We start from the raw sequence: 14,851 nt of genomic DNA, 5'->3' as shown, positions 1-14,851 counted from the left end.
TGGTCAATTTACTTAAATTTTTTATATGTTGTAGTACTTGCATCCCTAATGAAAAATCTTAATTTTTAGAACATTTCTATGTTTAGTTTCGGAATTAAAAATATTTGAAGGTCTCTTTCATGACATTGGCTCATACGTATACCTACACTAGTTTGAACTTCTATGCTTGCTCATATATGTGTATTGGTACGTATGAATGTCCGTGAATGACTGCGTGTGCGTGCACACGCGGACGTATGCGTACGCGCGCGGGCGTGCGCGCATGCACGCGCGCTCACACACACACACACGCACGCACGCACGCACGCACGCACGCACGCAGGCACGCACGCACACATACACAATAGGCACAACCACAGGGGGTTTAGAGTAATTACATACTATGAGAATGACAAACCATGCGGTCCTTATCTCTGCTGACAAACACATGCACGCGTGCGGGCGCGTGTGCACGCACATGCAGTCATCTACAGACATTCATATGAACCGATATACATATATGAACAAGTATAGAAGTTCAAACTAGTATAGGTATAATACATATGAGCCGATATCATGTAAGAGACCTTCAATTATTTTTAATTCAGAAACTAGACATAGAAATGTTCTAAAAATTGAGATTTTTCATTAGGGATGCAAGTACAACAACATATAAAAAATTCAAGCAAATCAACCAGACACGTTTTTTTTCATACAAATCGTGCGGGGTTCTTTAACAATAAATTAAAACTAAAGTTTTGTGAAACCCGGTTTCTTTCTATATTTTGTTAGTTCTGTCATGGTTAGAGTCCTCCTCCATTGGAATTGTAAAGACATTAAAAGTAAATACAGTGAATTTTTTGATCTATTGTTAAATTATAACATTGCATGCCTCTAAGTAACCTGGCTTTATTATAATGATAGGTTTTCCTTTAACAACTTCACTACATTCAGACATGAAAAACATGAATTACACTAAGGGGAAGGGGTTACTATTGTTTGTAATAATTTGTTGGATTCTATTTTGCACGACTTGGAACCTTTTTAGGAGCATAACTGAATTAGAAATTGTTTGTATATCAATCTTTTGTAAAAACTTTTTAAATAATAGGATTTCTATTGTTTCTCTATATAAATCTCTAGGCAAATTTATATCTAGAAAGGATTGAAATGACTAGTTAAACTTTTTCGAAAATAACGGTATTCCTGAGGAGACCATTATCGGTGGGAATTTTATACTTTATTTTTATTAAATTACTGGATCCTATTATCATGGATATATTTCATCGAAGAATTGCTTTGATTAAAATAATTATCTGTTGTTAAGATTCACATGGTGTCCGGCTCACAAAGATATAACGGGCAATGAGATAGACGACGCGTTGGCAAAAGAGAGGTCCAGAGATGGAACTCCCATTATTAATAAGATCGCCTTTAGGGAGGGCATAGGACGCGTGCTTATTGATTATCTAGCGATGGATGGTTACTGCTTTGACTCTGTGGAGAAGGGAATGAGTGAATATTATTCCAGTCATTTTAAAGATTTGGATCTTAGAAGTTTTAAAAAATCTAAACTAAACAGAGGTTTACTCGGAATCGTTGTCAGAATAATTATAATTATAATTACGTTTTGGCCTTTACTAAAAATATCAAACATAGGTTGAGATTGGTGAAATCCCGGCCATACTCTTGCGGAGAAGAGGTACGAGATATTAATCATATTTTCTGGGCTTGTCCCCACTTAAGTATAGTTTCCAAGATAATGATAAAAGAATTAATGAAACTGGGTCTCCAATAACCTCTATCAGTGCAATACTTGTTCAATAACCTAGATTTTAAAGTCATGAATATTATTAAAATATTCACAAATACATAAGGTAAAGTCGATATATACGCCGTAGCTATCAAAAATTTAATTTATTAAGTATTATTTACTATGTTTAAAAAAAATAAATTATGCCAATAAAAACTTCATACTATTGTTACGTCCTGTGGAGTAACAATTCTTTTCTTTCGAAATCGATGCAGCCAAGCAACCGAAAATTTCGAAAAGATGATCTACCTTAACCGCGCAGATACACTAAAGTCGAGTCAATACGGCTGGTCCATCCTTGACACGTGCCGATTTTGGCGGATGATTGACCCCATCGACACGAAACACTTGTCGTACAATTAAAAAGTAGCGCGCGGACGACAATAGGAAGCAGTACACCTGCGGATTAAAATCCCATAGAAATCATAGGCAGAATCAGGTATAAAAGGAAGGAGCTCCGGAGCCCGCGAGCACTTACTTACTTACTTTCTTACAATCATTTACAGTCACTTACGGGCACATACCGCACCTTTTTTTTCATTCTGATCAATCGCTCATTTTTCGCTTCGCGATTCACTCTAGTTCGATCCGGCGCACATTCCGTGACATTATATGTCCGAGTTTGTGACGTTCGGATTCGTATTCACCGTACTTAAATTCGACGCGGCATTGTGAGATCCGAACACTCTGAGTGCCAACCGTCGACCAACCGTCCGCCGTTGTAAGCTGAATCCGCTCTGCCAACCACTAAATCGTTCGCACCTTCAAACTTCACCCAACAGTAAGTCTCAGCCGTCCATTATTTTTATTTTTTTTATTTTTACTCTTCATAAGACTACCTTCTCTCTCTCATAAGATATTTGTTTTGTTGATTTATATTTTTCAAAACATTCATATATTCAGTATTATTGCACTACCCTTCCTTTTCTCCCTCTATTACTTTCAGTCTCTTTATTTCCCGCAGGATACAGTCGAGCTCTTTCGATTGGGTCCGCGACTCTTCTTATTTCCCGTAGGATACAATCGAGCTCTTTCGATTGGGTCCACGACTCTCTTTATTTCCCGCAGGATACAGTCGAGCTCTTTCGATTGGGTCCGCGACTCTTTTATTTCCCGTAGGATACAATCGAGCTCTTTCGATTGGGTCCACGACTCTCTTTATTTCCCGCAGGATACAGTCGAGCTCTTTCGATTGGGTCCGCGACTCTTTTATTTCCCGTAGGATACAATCGAGCTCTTTCGATTGGGTCCACGACTCTTTTATTTCCCGTAGGATACAATCGAGCTCTTTCGATTGGGTCCGCGACTCTTCTTATTTCCCGTAGGATACAATCGAGCTCTTTCGATTGGGTCCACGACTCTCTCTATTTCCCGCAGGATACAGTCGAGCTCTTTCGATTGGGTCCGCGACTCTTTTTATTTCCCGTAGGATACAATCGAGCTCTTTCGATTGGGTCCACGACTCTCTTTATTTTCCGCAGGATACAGTCGAGCTCTTTCGATTGGGTCCGCGACTCTTTTTATTTCCCGTAGGATACAATCGAGCTCTTTCGATTGGGTCCGCGACTCTTTTTATTTTCCGTAGGATACAATCGAGCTCTTTCGATTGGGTCCGCGACTCTTTTTATTTTCCGTAGGATACAATCGAGCTCTTTCGATTGGGTCCACGACTCTCTTTATTTCCCGTAGGATACAATCGAGCTCTTTCGATTGGGTCCGCGACTCTTTTTATTTCTCGTAGGATACAATCGAGCTCTTTCGATTGGGTCCACGACTCTCTTTATTTCCCGCAGGATACAGTCGAGCTCTTTCGATTGGGTCCGCGACTCTTTTTATTTCCCGTAGGATACAATCGAGCTCTTTCGATTGGGTCCACGACTCTCTTTATTTCCCGCAGGATACAATCGAGCTCTTTCGATTGGGTCCGCGACTCTTTTATTTTCCGTAGGATACAATCGAGCTCTTTCGATTGGGTCCACGACTCTCTTTATTTCCCGCAGGATACAGTCGAGCTCTTTCGATTGGGTCCGCGACTCTTTTATTTCCCGTAGGATACAATCGAGCTCTTTCGATTGGGTCCGCGACTCTTTTTATTTCCCGTAGGATACAATCGAGCTCTTTCGATTGGGTCCACGACTCTCTTTATTTCCCGCAGGATACAATCGAGCTCTTTCGATTGGGTCCGCGACTCTTTTATTTTCCGTAGGATACAATCGAGCTCTTTCGATTGGGTCCACGACTCTCTTTATTTCCCGCAGGATACAGTCGAGCTCTTTCGATTGGGTCCGCGACTCTTTTTATTTCCCGTAGGATACAATCGAGCTCTTTCGATTGGGTCCACGACTCTCTTTATTTCCCGCAGGATACAGTCGAGCTCTTTCGATTGGGTCCGCGACTCTTTTATTTCCCGTAGGATACAATCGAGCTCTTTCGATTGGGTCCACGACTCTCTTTATTCCCTGCTGGATACAATCGAACTCCTGTTCGATTGAATTCGCAGTTTTCTTTGCTTCCAGCGGAAACGAAGAATTCTGTTCCTTTTATTAATTCAAACCTTTTTTTCTTTTGCTTTCCCTTTTTCTTCTTTCAAGAAGTTATAATATAAATTTTATTTCCCTTTATAAGAAAGAGAGAACGTAGCCTCAATTCTCAAATTCATTTTAGTGCGTAAGCGAGTCCCTGACCATAAAACTCGAAGAGCCATTAAGAACTGTCGGAATCGCCGAAATAAGAAGCTCCGGAGGCTTGGCGCATCGTTGTCGCTCTGCGGTAAATTACGCAAACAGCGAGCAAAAATTTCTGTTTTACCTAACGCTCTAATTAATTTGAGTACTTCCGACGAACCGACCGACTCATCTCCGCCAGTCTCAAATCCGTCCCTTGAATCACACTCTTTTTCCCCCTGTCGTTATCCTTCCCCCTCTTACTCTCCTGGATCTCATGTAGAACCAGATTTTAAACAACCACCAGGGTCACCGTCTTCTACCTTCGATCCTTTTGCAGAACCCTTAGCCTCTCCTCGGGATTCAACCTTTTCTCCTACAGACTTTTCTCCTACACCTTAGCCCGATTTTTTTATCGTAATTCCGATTCACCTGTTCGAAGACCTCCGGAAGATCCATATTCCCCCGCGCTAGAGTTTCCCCAAGAAAACCCGCATTCCGATTCATTATTTACTTCCGAACAGGTAGAGAATATAGTAAATGAAAATATCGAAGCGAATCGAAGAGTACTCAATGAATTTGAAGAAATCTTCGACTCGCTCCAAAGCCTACCTGGATAACTAAAAATTCCTTGATCATAAAATACACCTACACATGCACACTTACAACCAACTAGAATTTAAGTTATAATTACAATTTTTTTTGTTAGTAAGAACATAAGATTTTTCTTCTTTTTATTATACATGTTTTCTACTAACAAAAATATTATTTGTACATTAATAATTATTATTTTAGTCATCACCTATCATTGTAATTGGTTATTTCTTTTATTATGTTAAAATAAATTGTAATTCTTAGTCTCAATCATTTTTCTTTACTTCAATCACCTCTAATTCCCGCTCCGATAAAATTGCACTTAGTCCGATCCCGCGTAAAAGCGATTCGATTCGTTTACGCAAAATAAGGACTACACGAATGCAAGAGTCTGAATGAGAGTCATAGGTCGTCATCCTCGACACCTGACCTACATTCTGACTCACCTGACGCATTCGACTCGTCGCACTCGCCCGGAGACATGTGTGCGAGAGATTAGGCTTGTTCCGTCCTTCCTACCTCGCTCGAATTATTTCTCTAAGTCTCTACCTGCCAACCGACCCGAGAGACTTATTTCGAGAATTCTGGACGTAACAGACCATTTGAGAAATTTTGGGGGCTCGTCCGGGATGAAAAGTGCAATTTTTAAGAGCAGGAATGACTACGAGGTCCGGATCAAATAAAGAAGAAATCGATAACATTTATAAATCTGCTGTTGAAAACCAGGGTATACCTGGACGTAAACCAGTCACGATTACACAGACATCAACTCCCACCACATCCTTTAAAAAAATTCCTAGATTATTTGATCTTACTTTGCATGATTCGGAGAGTTCGTTGGGAGGTGGCGACAAGACGCTAATACCTGGTTTCGACGACTCCGACGTTGCGGGAGACGATACAGTAAAAAGAATAGAGGGACCCGAACCTATCGTTAAAACTAAACCACCCGGAATGGCTCACTCAAATCCGTTCGCTTCTTTGAAGTACGCGGTAGAAGCCGTCCCTTTCTTTGATGGACAAAATATTCCGTTATCTTATTTTATTGAAGGATGCGAGGAAGCTAAGTCCATGCTACCCGCCGAGGCGGAGCTTCAATTTGCTCGCATAATTAGAACACGAATCGTCGGCGAAGCGCGCCGTACAATTCAGGATCAAAATTTCGATACCGTTGCTCAATTAACCGCATATTTAAAACAAGTATATGGGGCATCTAAGACCGTATATCAATTGCAAGGGGAATTAGGGTGCATTTATCAAAAAAATGAAGAAGATGTAATTACTTATGCAAATAGAGTAAAATTGTTAGGAAAACAAATCTTAGAAGCATATAAAGCATGGGGAAATGGCCCACCCGATCATAATGTAAAAATATCACTGGAAAAAGACATGTGCAAATGTTTCATTAGAGGATTGAAACCGGAAATTGAGCAAAGAATCGCGAGAGATTTAAATGTTCACGAAACCGTATCCGATGCATTAAGAATAGAGCGCGAACTACGCTCAATGACCGACTTGCGACAAGGCAAAGGTAGCGCTGCCGACCGAGAAACAATTATTAGTCGGCCGCGCGAAACGTGTCAAATTTGTTACAAGGAGGGACATTCAGCTTCAAAATGCAGAAAATTGACTCAGACAATTCAGCTGGGTCATATCGGATCCGATTTAGGAACTGAAATTTTAATATGTCAAATTTGCAAAAAACGTGGGCATAGTGCCGACAAATGTCGGTTACGCGATCCTCAAACTCGACAGTCTGTTAGAATGATACGGGAAAATAACGTCATTTGTCAATTATGCTCTAAATCCGGGCATGACGCTAAGTCATGTAGAAATAATAAAATTAATATTCAAAATAAGCCCTCTCTAGTTTGCCAGTGGTGTGATCGGCTAGGGCATACGGCCAATAATTGTTGGAAAAAACAAAATGAGCAACGCGGCGAGGTGAACAAATTAAAGATCACCTGTCAAATTTGCAATAATTTCGGGCATATCGCAAAAAATTGTCGATCAAATCCAAAGGTAGATGCGGTACCTAAAGATTTGGTAGTTTGTCGATATTGCAAAGAGCAGGGGCACCTCCTCGAGAATTGCGAACTGCGAATTGCAAGCAACAATCGTAGAAAAGCAAACAATTCGGGAAACGCGGATGGACCCTCGACGTCGGATGTGCAGCAGGGGTCCGGAAGGATCTCACACCCGTCACCAGCCAAAGAAACCAAGTAAATAAGCATGTGTTGACCGCCCGCCAAGTAACCATAAATCTTGACAAGCATAGTCGCGTGCCCACCGTTCAGGTAAATTTTTGTGAAACGATTCCGCAAACTACCTTTTTATTGGATACTGGGTCAGGACCGAATATAATTAAAGAACATTTTATACCCACGGACATAGTTATCAATTACAATAATATTTTGAAGTTAAGCGGAATAAACGAATACCCGGTTTATACTCTCGGAGAAATCGTTCTTCCTCTTTTCGGGAAAGAAGTAACATTCCATATCGTGTCAAGTAATTTTCCTATATCACAATCCGGTATATTAGGTAACGATTTCTTTCAACAAACATTTTCCAAAATCGACTATGCTAATGGTTATTTAAACGTAGCAGGCACTAACGTTCCATTCTTTTCTCCAGAAATTATTACCGCAGCTCCACGGTCCGAATCATTATTTTATGTGAGAGTAGGGAACCCTGATATAAAAATCGGGTACATACCTAAATTAAAAATTGCCCATGGAATTTATTCAAAGGAAACTATAGCAGAAAACGTTGACGGAAAAGCCTACCTGAATGTTATAAGTACTTTGGATGAGGAAGTAGAAGTTCAAGTACCGACTCTGTATCTCAAGCCTTTGAATGATATACTCGACGATCACGAGGATAAAATCGAGATGCCAAATGAACTAGAAGAAATTATGGAAATAAAATGCAAGACTAACAAAGAAGAAGTAAACGAAGAAATTAATAATGAAGGTGGAAATAATACACATTACGAGAAGGTAAATTTAATTGATGGAAAAATTGAGAAATTAAGTAATCAAATAAAAATGAAAAATCTCGAAGAAAAGGAAAATGGAAGAATGAATATAAAGGAAAATCAATTTAAAAATGAGGCAAAAATAAAAGAGAAAACTGAAGATAAAATCTTAAAGGAAAATGAAGAATTGAATAACAATTTTAATTTCAAAAATCCAGATCCCCAAAACTTTGGAGGAAGAGGCTTCCAAATCTCTCCTGAATTGCCCAGAGATTCAAAAATTCAAGAAAACGGAAATCACCAAACCTGCCTTGGATTGTCCAGTAATCTTAAAATTCTTAGGGAGAGAGAATTCCCAATTCCTCCTAAATTATCCAGCGATTCACAAATCCAAACGGAAGTAAGCTACCAAACTTCTAATGGATTATCCAAGAATCTAAAAATTATTAGTGAGGGATGTTTCCAAACCCCTCCCTCAGAGCACTTCATTCCTGCCGATCGTGAAGAGGGAAGTTACCAAACCTCGTCAAGCGATGCGGTTTTTATTTTAAGGGAACCGAAGGAAAAGAGTTCCTCTATTTCTCAAGAAAAAATAAAATCTCTTAGAAACAAAACAGTCATAAGAAACGATGACATCTCTCATTCAATTACAAAAATACCTTCAAAGGAGAACAGAACCGCGACCTCCGAAATAAGTAAGTTATATTATTCTAAAGAAAATGAATCTCTTGCAGAAAATGTTGCCTCAACTCAACAAATGAGTGAAAATTTTAAAAGTAAACAAATTCAAACAGAAGAAGAGAAGCAAGATTTGCAAAATAAAATACCTCGCGAATGTTTTCAAATTTCTGAAAATTTGGAGCAGAATAGGCTCGCAGAAATTATGGAGTTATTACGTCTCGATCATTTAAATACCCAAGAAAGAGATAACGTAATAAGTCTTATATCCGGCAGCCAGGATAGATTCCACATACCCGGAGAAAAATTAACAGCGACTCACGTGTTGCAACATCAAATACCGACAACAGACGACCGACCCATCAATACTAGACAATATCGATTTCCTCAAATTCATAAAGAAGAAATAAATAAACAAGTTGAAGAATTGTTAGATGGAGGCGTAGTAAAATTATCTCAGTCACCTTACAATACGCCCATATGGATAGTGCCTAAGAAGGAAGATTCAAAGGGAAACAAACGCTGGAGAATGGTTTTAGATTTCCGCGCTTTAAATGAAAAAACCATTGGCGACGCTTATCCATTACCTAACATTGTTGACATCCTGGATCAATTAGGAGGAGCGGAATATTTCTCCGTATGCGATCTAGCTTCTGGTTTCCATCAAATAAAAATGGACCCCGCCGATGGTCACAAAACGGCATTTACTACTCCCTTCGGGCATTATGAATTCGAACGAATGCCATTCGGATTAAAAAATGCACCTGCGACTTTCCAACGTTTAATGGATTTAGTATTATCCGGATTGCAAGGCAAGGAATTATTCGTCTATATGGACGATATAGTTATTTATGCTACTTCACTGGAAGAGCATGAAAGAAAATATAATCTATTAATGGATCGACTCCGCAAAGCAAATTTAAAATTACAACCTGATAAATGTGAATTTCTGAAGACTGAAGTGACATACCTTGGGCATATAATAGGTAGAAACGGTGTTAAGCCCGATCCGAAAAAATTAGAAGCCGTAAGACAATTTCCTCGACCAAAAACTCCGAAAAATATTAAACAGTTTCTTGGACTAGCGGGATATTACAGGCGATTTATACCAAATTTTTCTGCACTAGCCAAACCACTGTCTAACTTGCTAAAAAACGACGTTCGCTTCGAATGGGCATCCGCTCAAGAGGATTCTTTCGAAGCATTGAAAGAGAAATTATGCGAAGAACCAGTATTGCAATATCCTGATTTTTCTAAACCATTTATTTTGACCACCGACGCATCTGGAATAGCCGTGGGAGGCATTTTGTCACAAGGAGAAATAAATAAAGATCAACCAGTAGCATACGCATCTCGAACACTAACCGATAATGAAATAAAATATGACACCTACGAAAAAGAAGCATTAGCAATAATATACTGCGTCAAACATTTTCGTCCATACTTATACGGACGTAAATTTACGCTAGTCACAGACCATAAACCCCTACTCTGGTTCAAAAATGCACAAGATGCCAATATGCGTATACTTCGCTGGAGACTTAAATTAGCAGAATACGATTACGATGTAGTATATAAAGCCGGCAAAACTAATGTAAATGCCGACGCTTTATCTAGAAATCCAGTAAATTGCAATGAAAGAATCTGTAATGTAGTTAAGCATAATAAAATCTTAAATCCTAATGACCCGAAAGACGCAGAAATTATAGCCGGTTTATTAGAAGAAACAGACGAAGAAGACGAAGACTTTGAATTGTATCTCTCAGACGAGGAGGAATTTGAGAATCCGCCGTCGGACAATGATCTATATAGTAACCATATGGATTCCACGCAGCCTGCGTCCACAATGAAAGAGAAAGTAACTCAAGACTTTCCTACACGCGACAAAATACAAACGAGAAGCCAGACAGCGAAGATTAAAGACACCGCTCATAATTATTCAATAGACGAAACCGAATCATCGAAGATTAGAAACAGACCGACAGCAAGAGAAGCCGATAATACTGACGACGAGACAATGGAAAACCAAGACGAGGACACAGAGGACGAAGAAGAAGAAAACGACGAGACAAGAAATAGAAACGATCCACCGGATAAAGAAAGCGATAGTGAAAACGACGCAAATAAAATTAGAGAAATAAATAAACGACGAAAAGCAAAGCCTACTATTATTAAAGATCAAATAATTAAAAGCAACGTTTTCGATTCTCGAGAATTATTATTCTTGCGGAAGGATAACGTGGCATATTTCGTAGATACTACAGGAAAGCCTTTAGATTCAGGCTCTCAAAAATTATTCGAAAGAAATGAGCTTCCCAACTTGGAAGATCTTACCTTAGGCAGGGTTAAGGCTATAAAATATAAAAAACGTTACCATATGGCGTTGCCCATTAGCGAGGGACAGCGCGAGGGTCCAACGATGACTTTAACTCAGGTAACAGCCGTGCTAAAAGATCTCTGTGTTATAGTCGAAAAATTAAAACTAGAAACTCTTAGTATTGCAAAAACGGATATTGTTAACAATGTACCATGGAATAACATTAAACCACTATTGCAATTAACGTTTATCAACTCCACGACTAAACTAATTATTTGCAATGGATTAGTTAAATACCCTCCAAGAGATCTTCGACCTATTATAATCGGAGAAACACATTGCTTGCCTACCGGAGGACATCGTGGCGTTACAAAAACTTATAACAGAATTAAACATAATTACTATTGGGAAAATTTAAAGACAGATGTCCAGCATTATATACAGCAATGTTTGCAGTGTCAGTTGAAAAAATTAGTTAGGGTAAAAACTAAACAACCCATGATGATAACTGACACGCCAGGATCTTCTTTCGACAAAGTTGCTATGGATATAGTGGGGCCGTTACCTAAAACCATGAGAGGAAATGAATACATTCTAACCCTGCAGGATCAGCTGACAAAATTCTGTATGGGGATTCCTTTACCTGACCAGACTTCCGAAACAATAGCGGAAGCCTTTGTAGATAAATTTATTTGTGTATTAGGAGCGCCCAAAGCCATATTAACCGATCAAGGAAGAAATTTCATTAGTGAATTAATGAAGAAAATAGCAAAGCTGTTCCGAATTCGCAAATTTCGCACAACGGCTTTCCACCCTCAATCGAACGGCTCATTAGAAAGATCGCATCATGCATTAGGAGAATATTTAAAGCAGTATGCTAATGAACAAAAGCAATGGGATAGATGGATCGGACTCGCAATATTTAATTACAATACCAGCGTCCACGAAGCCACGAAGCACACGCCATATGAATTAGTATTCGGCAAGATAGCAAGAATTCCGACTAATGAACTCTTAGGCCCAGAAGATAAATTAGCAAGTTACGATGACTATTTGATAAATTTAGTTACGCAACTTCACGGCATCCAAACCAACGCCCGCGAAAATGTTATTAATGCGAAAATTAAGTCGAAAAAACACTACGACAAGAAAATTAACCCACAGACGTTTAAGCCTGGAGATTACGTATTCTTATTAAAAGGGCCTAAACCCGGTAAATTCGGAGATCATTATACTGGCCCTCACGAAATTCTCGAAATAATAAATAGAAAGAACGTTAAAATAAGAATAAAGAAAAATAGCCGAATTGTACATCCCAATCGATTGAGAGTTTCCCATATAAAACCCATCCTTAACCATTAAAATAAATAGTAACAACAATCAAAATTTCAGATGGATCCCCGGGTTATGGCTATAATACTAATAATAGCATGGGCCCGCGAAACAGCCGGAATAATAGGCTACGATTGCGGATCACCGATGGCAAATATAACAACAATGTCCTTACTTAATACAGAAGAATGCGATATACCTCTTCAACGTGTGAACCAGACCAAAAAATATATACAACTCTTACAGATCAATGAATTTAAAACAGTAAAAGTTATTCAATGCAAAGTTGAGATCGATAGGATAGTAAAAACATGCGGAATGTTCTCTCACACCGGTGACGTGCTTAATGGCAAATACTCATACATAGAAGAAACCTCCCGTGAAACTTGCATGAAAATGCAATGGATCGGAACCTATCGTCACGGAAATACTGTGATATCCGATTTAAAGGCAAATCAATCAGTCTCACGACCAGTAACCTTGGCAGGGCACATAGATAACGCAGGAACGTGCCACGGGACTAGTTATTCCGATTCTTTTGGGAGTTGGCCCAACGTGATTGTGCTCGCAACTGTAAAAATCACACTCCAAGATTATGAGGCCACGGTCCAACTCAACTCAAATCGAATAGTGCTCCGGTCCGGAGTGACCTGCGATTTCAAGTCCACCCAATGCGTAGATCTAGAAGGAGGAAACACCTACTGGGACCCACTCCCCCCGAGTCAATGTGCACTTTCTAATTTCGGGTCACTTTATGATGGATTCGCGAATGTACTAGTAGATGATACCGGCAAAGAATCACAGGTAGTTTACTCTTTAAATTCTCAAGAAACGACCTTCGCACTGACAATGAGAGGACAATATACACACTGTGGATACACGCTCATAAGAACCGAACACCCGAAATTATTGATCTATGAAACAACCTTCGGGAGTTCAATATTCGGTAAGGAATATCGCCCGCAAAACCTCGATATTTTTGCCTACATAAACTCCAAGTTTTTGTATGTGGAAAAACACGTACGCACTCAGGTAAACGAATTATATAGAAATGTCCTCCAACAGCAATGTACCCTCGAACAAAAGGTACTAAAAAACGCATTGGCTCTCGCCACTCACGCCCCAGACGCTTTCGCCTACCACATAATGCAAGGGCCAGGATATATGGCTTTGTTAGCCGGAGAAGTGATACATATAGTGAAATGCGTACCTGTCGAGGTGAAACTTGCTCACACTGGAAAATGCTATGATCAGCTACCAGTACTACGAAATAACGAGAGTCTATTTTTAACCCCACAAACTCATATTTTATTGCGTCAAGGGACGGAGGTTACTTGTAACTCACTCGCACCCGCCATGTATCTTCTCGGAGACTCATGGTATAAATTCACACCCAAACCAGTCGAGACGCTACCTCCGATAATTATGAAGCCCATGACTAAACCAACATGGAAATATATTAGTCCCGGCTCGCTTGCCACAAGCGGAATATATACAGAAAACGAACTCGAAACGCTTAGGGATCATATAATGTTTCCTGCCGAACGACCAGCTCTGCTTAACACGGTAGCCCGAGGAATGATGGGGCAATCGGGGTCCATAAATGGAGGATCTATCTCTAACCTTTTGGACGAAGCCTCCATAGAGAAAATAGCTACATCTGCATGGGAAAAATTCTGGAATCGATTTCTAATCTTTGGGAATGTCAGCGCGGGGATAATCGGAATATACATGTCAGTAAGAGTTGTAAAACTAATAATAGATACTTTTGTGCACGGATATGCCCTGCACACCGTGTACGGGTGGTCACTATATTTAGTAGGAGCAATATGGGACTCAATCACCCAACTCTTGTTACACCTAGGAAAAGACCGTTGTAAATTAAGGAATCCATCTCCCTCAGCACCTGACGAGTCAGGATCGCAAGCAATAAGATTCTCAGAACTACAAGAGGATCCTAGACGGGAACAGCACAATTACCCCCTGCTCCCGCCTAAAGAAAATTCAACGTATACTCTCGAGTTGAAAAACTAAAAAAAAAAAAAAAAAAAAAACAAAAAAAAATCTCTTCCATTCTTATCCCTCTATCTCTAATGTAAACAATACCATACATTTGCACCAATGAGTCCGTGGTTCTCTTATAGATGACTACTGCTATCGGCCACATAAATACGGGAACTTTGACTCGAAGCCCTCTGAAAGTAAAAATAATAAGGGTAGACTCGCCCACCTTGATTTGGGTTCATCTACAAAATTCTACAGACGATTTCGAAGAAATGTTAGAGGAGCTCCAACGCCGGATGACGCGACGAGGGCGACTGCTGCATCACCGACCCGACGACATTAAAACAGATGAAATTGTCGCCGTTCACGATAGACGGAGATGGCAACGTGGCGTTATTCTTAGTGCCTATGAGGATGGAACAGCCACTATTTTTCTAAAAGATTGGGCCCGTATTATCGAGCGGCCCTATTGCGAAATCTATCAACTCGAA

At 39.8% G+C, this 14,851-nt stretch overlaps 1 protein-coding gene across 4 annotated transcripts in view; it reads right to left on the bottom strand.

Annotated features, from left to right (window-relative positions):
* The window catches only part of LOC120358916, a 97,426-nt gene that overhangs the window by 32,642 nt on the left and 49,933 nt on the right, over positions 1–14,851 (bottom strand). The gene's annotated exons all lie outside the window — the stretch shown is intronic.

The sequence above is a fragment of the Solenopsis invicta genome, chromosome 11 (assembly GCF_016802725.1).
Source record: "Solenopsis invicta isolate M01_SB chromosome 11, UNIL_Sinv_3.0, whole genome shotgun sequence".
Lineage (NCBI taxonomy): Eukaryota > Metazoa > Arthropoda > Insecta > Hymenoptera > Formicidae > Solenopsis > Solenopsis invicta.
This window is presented reverse-complemented; position numbering and strand designations above follow the sequence as displayed.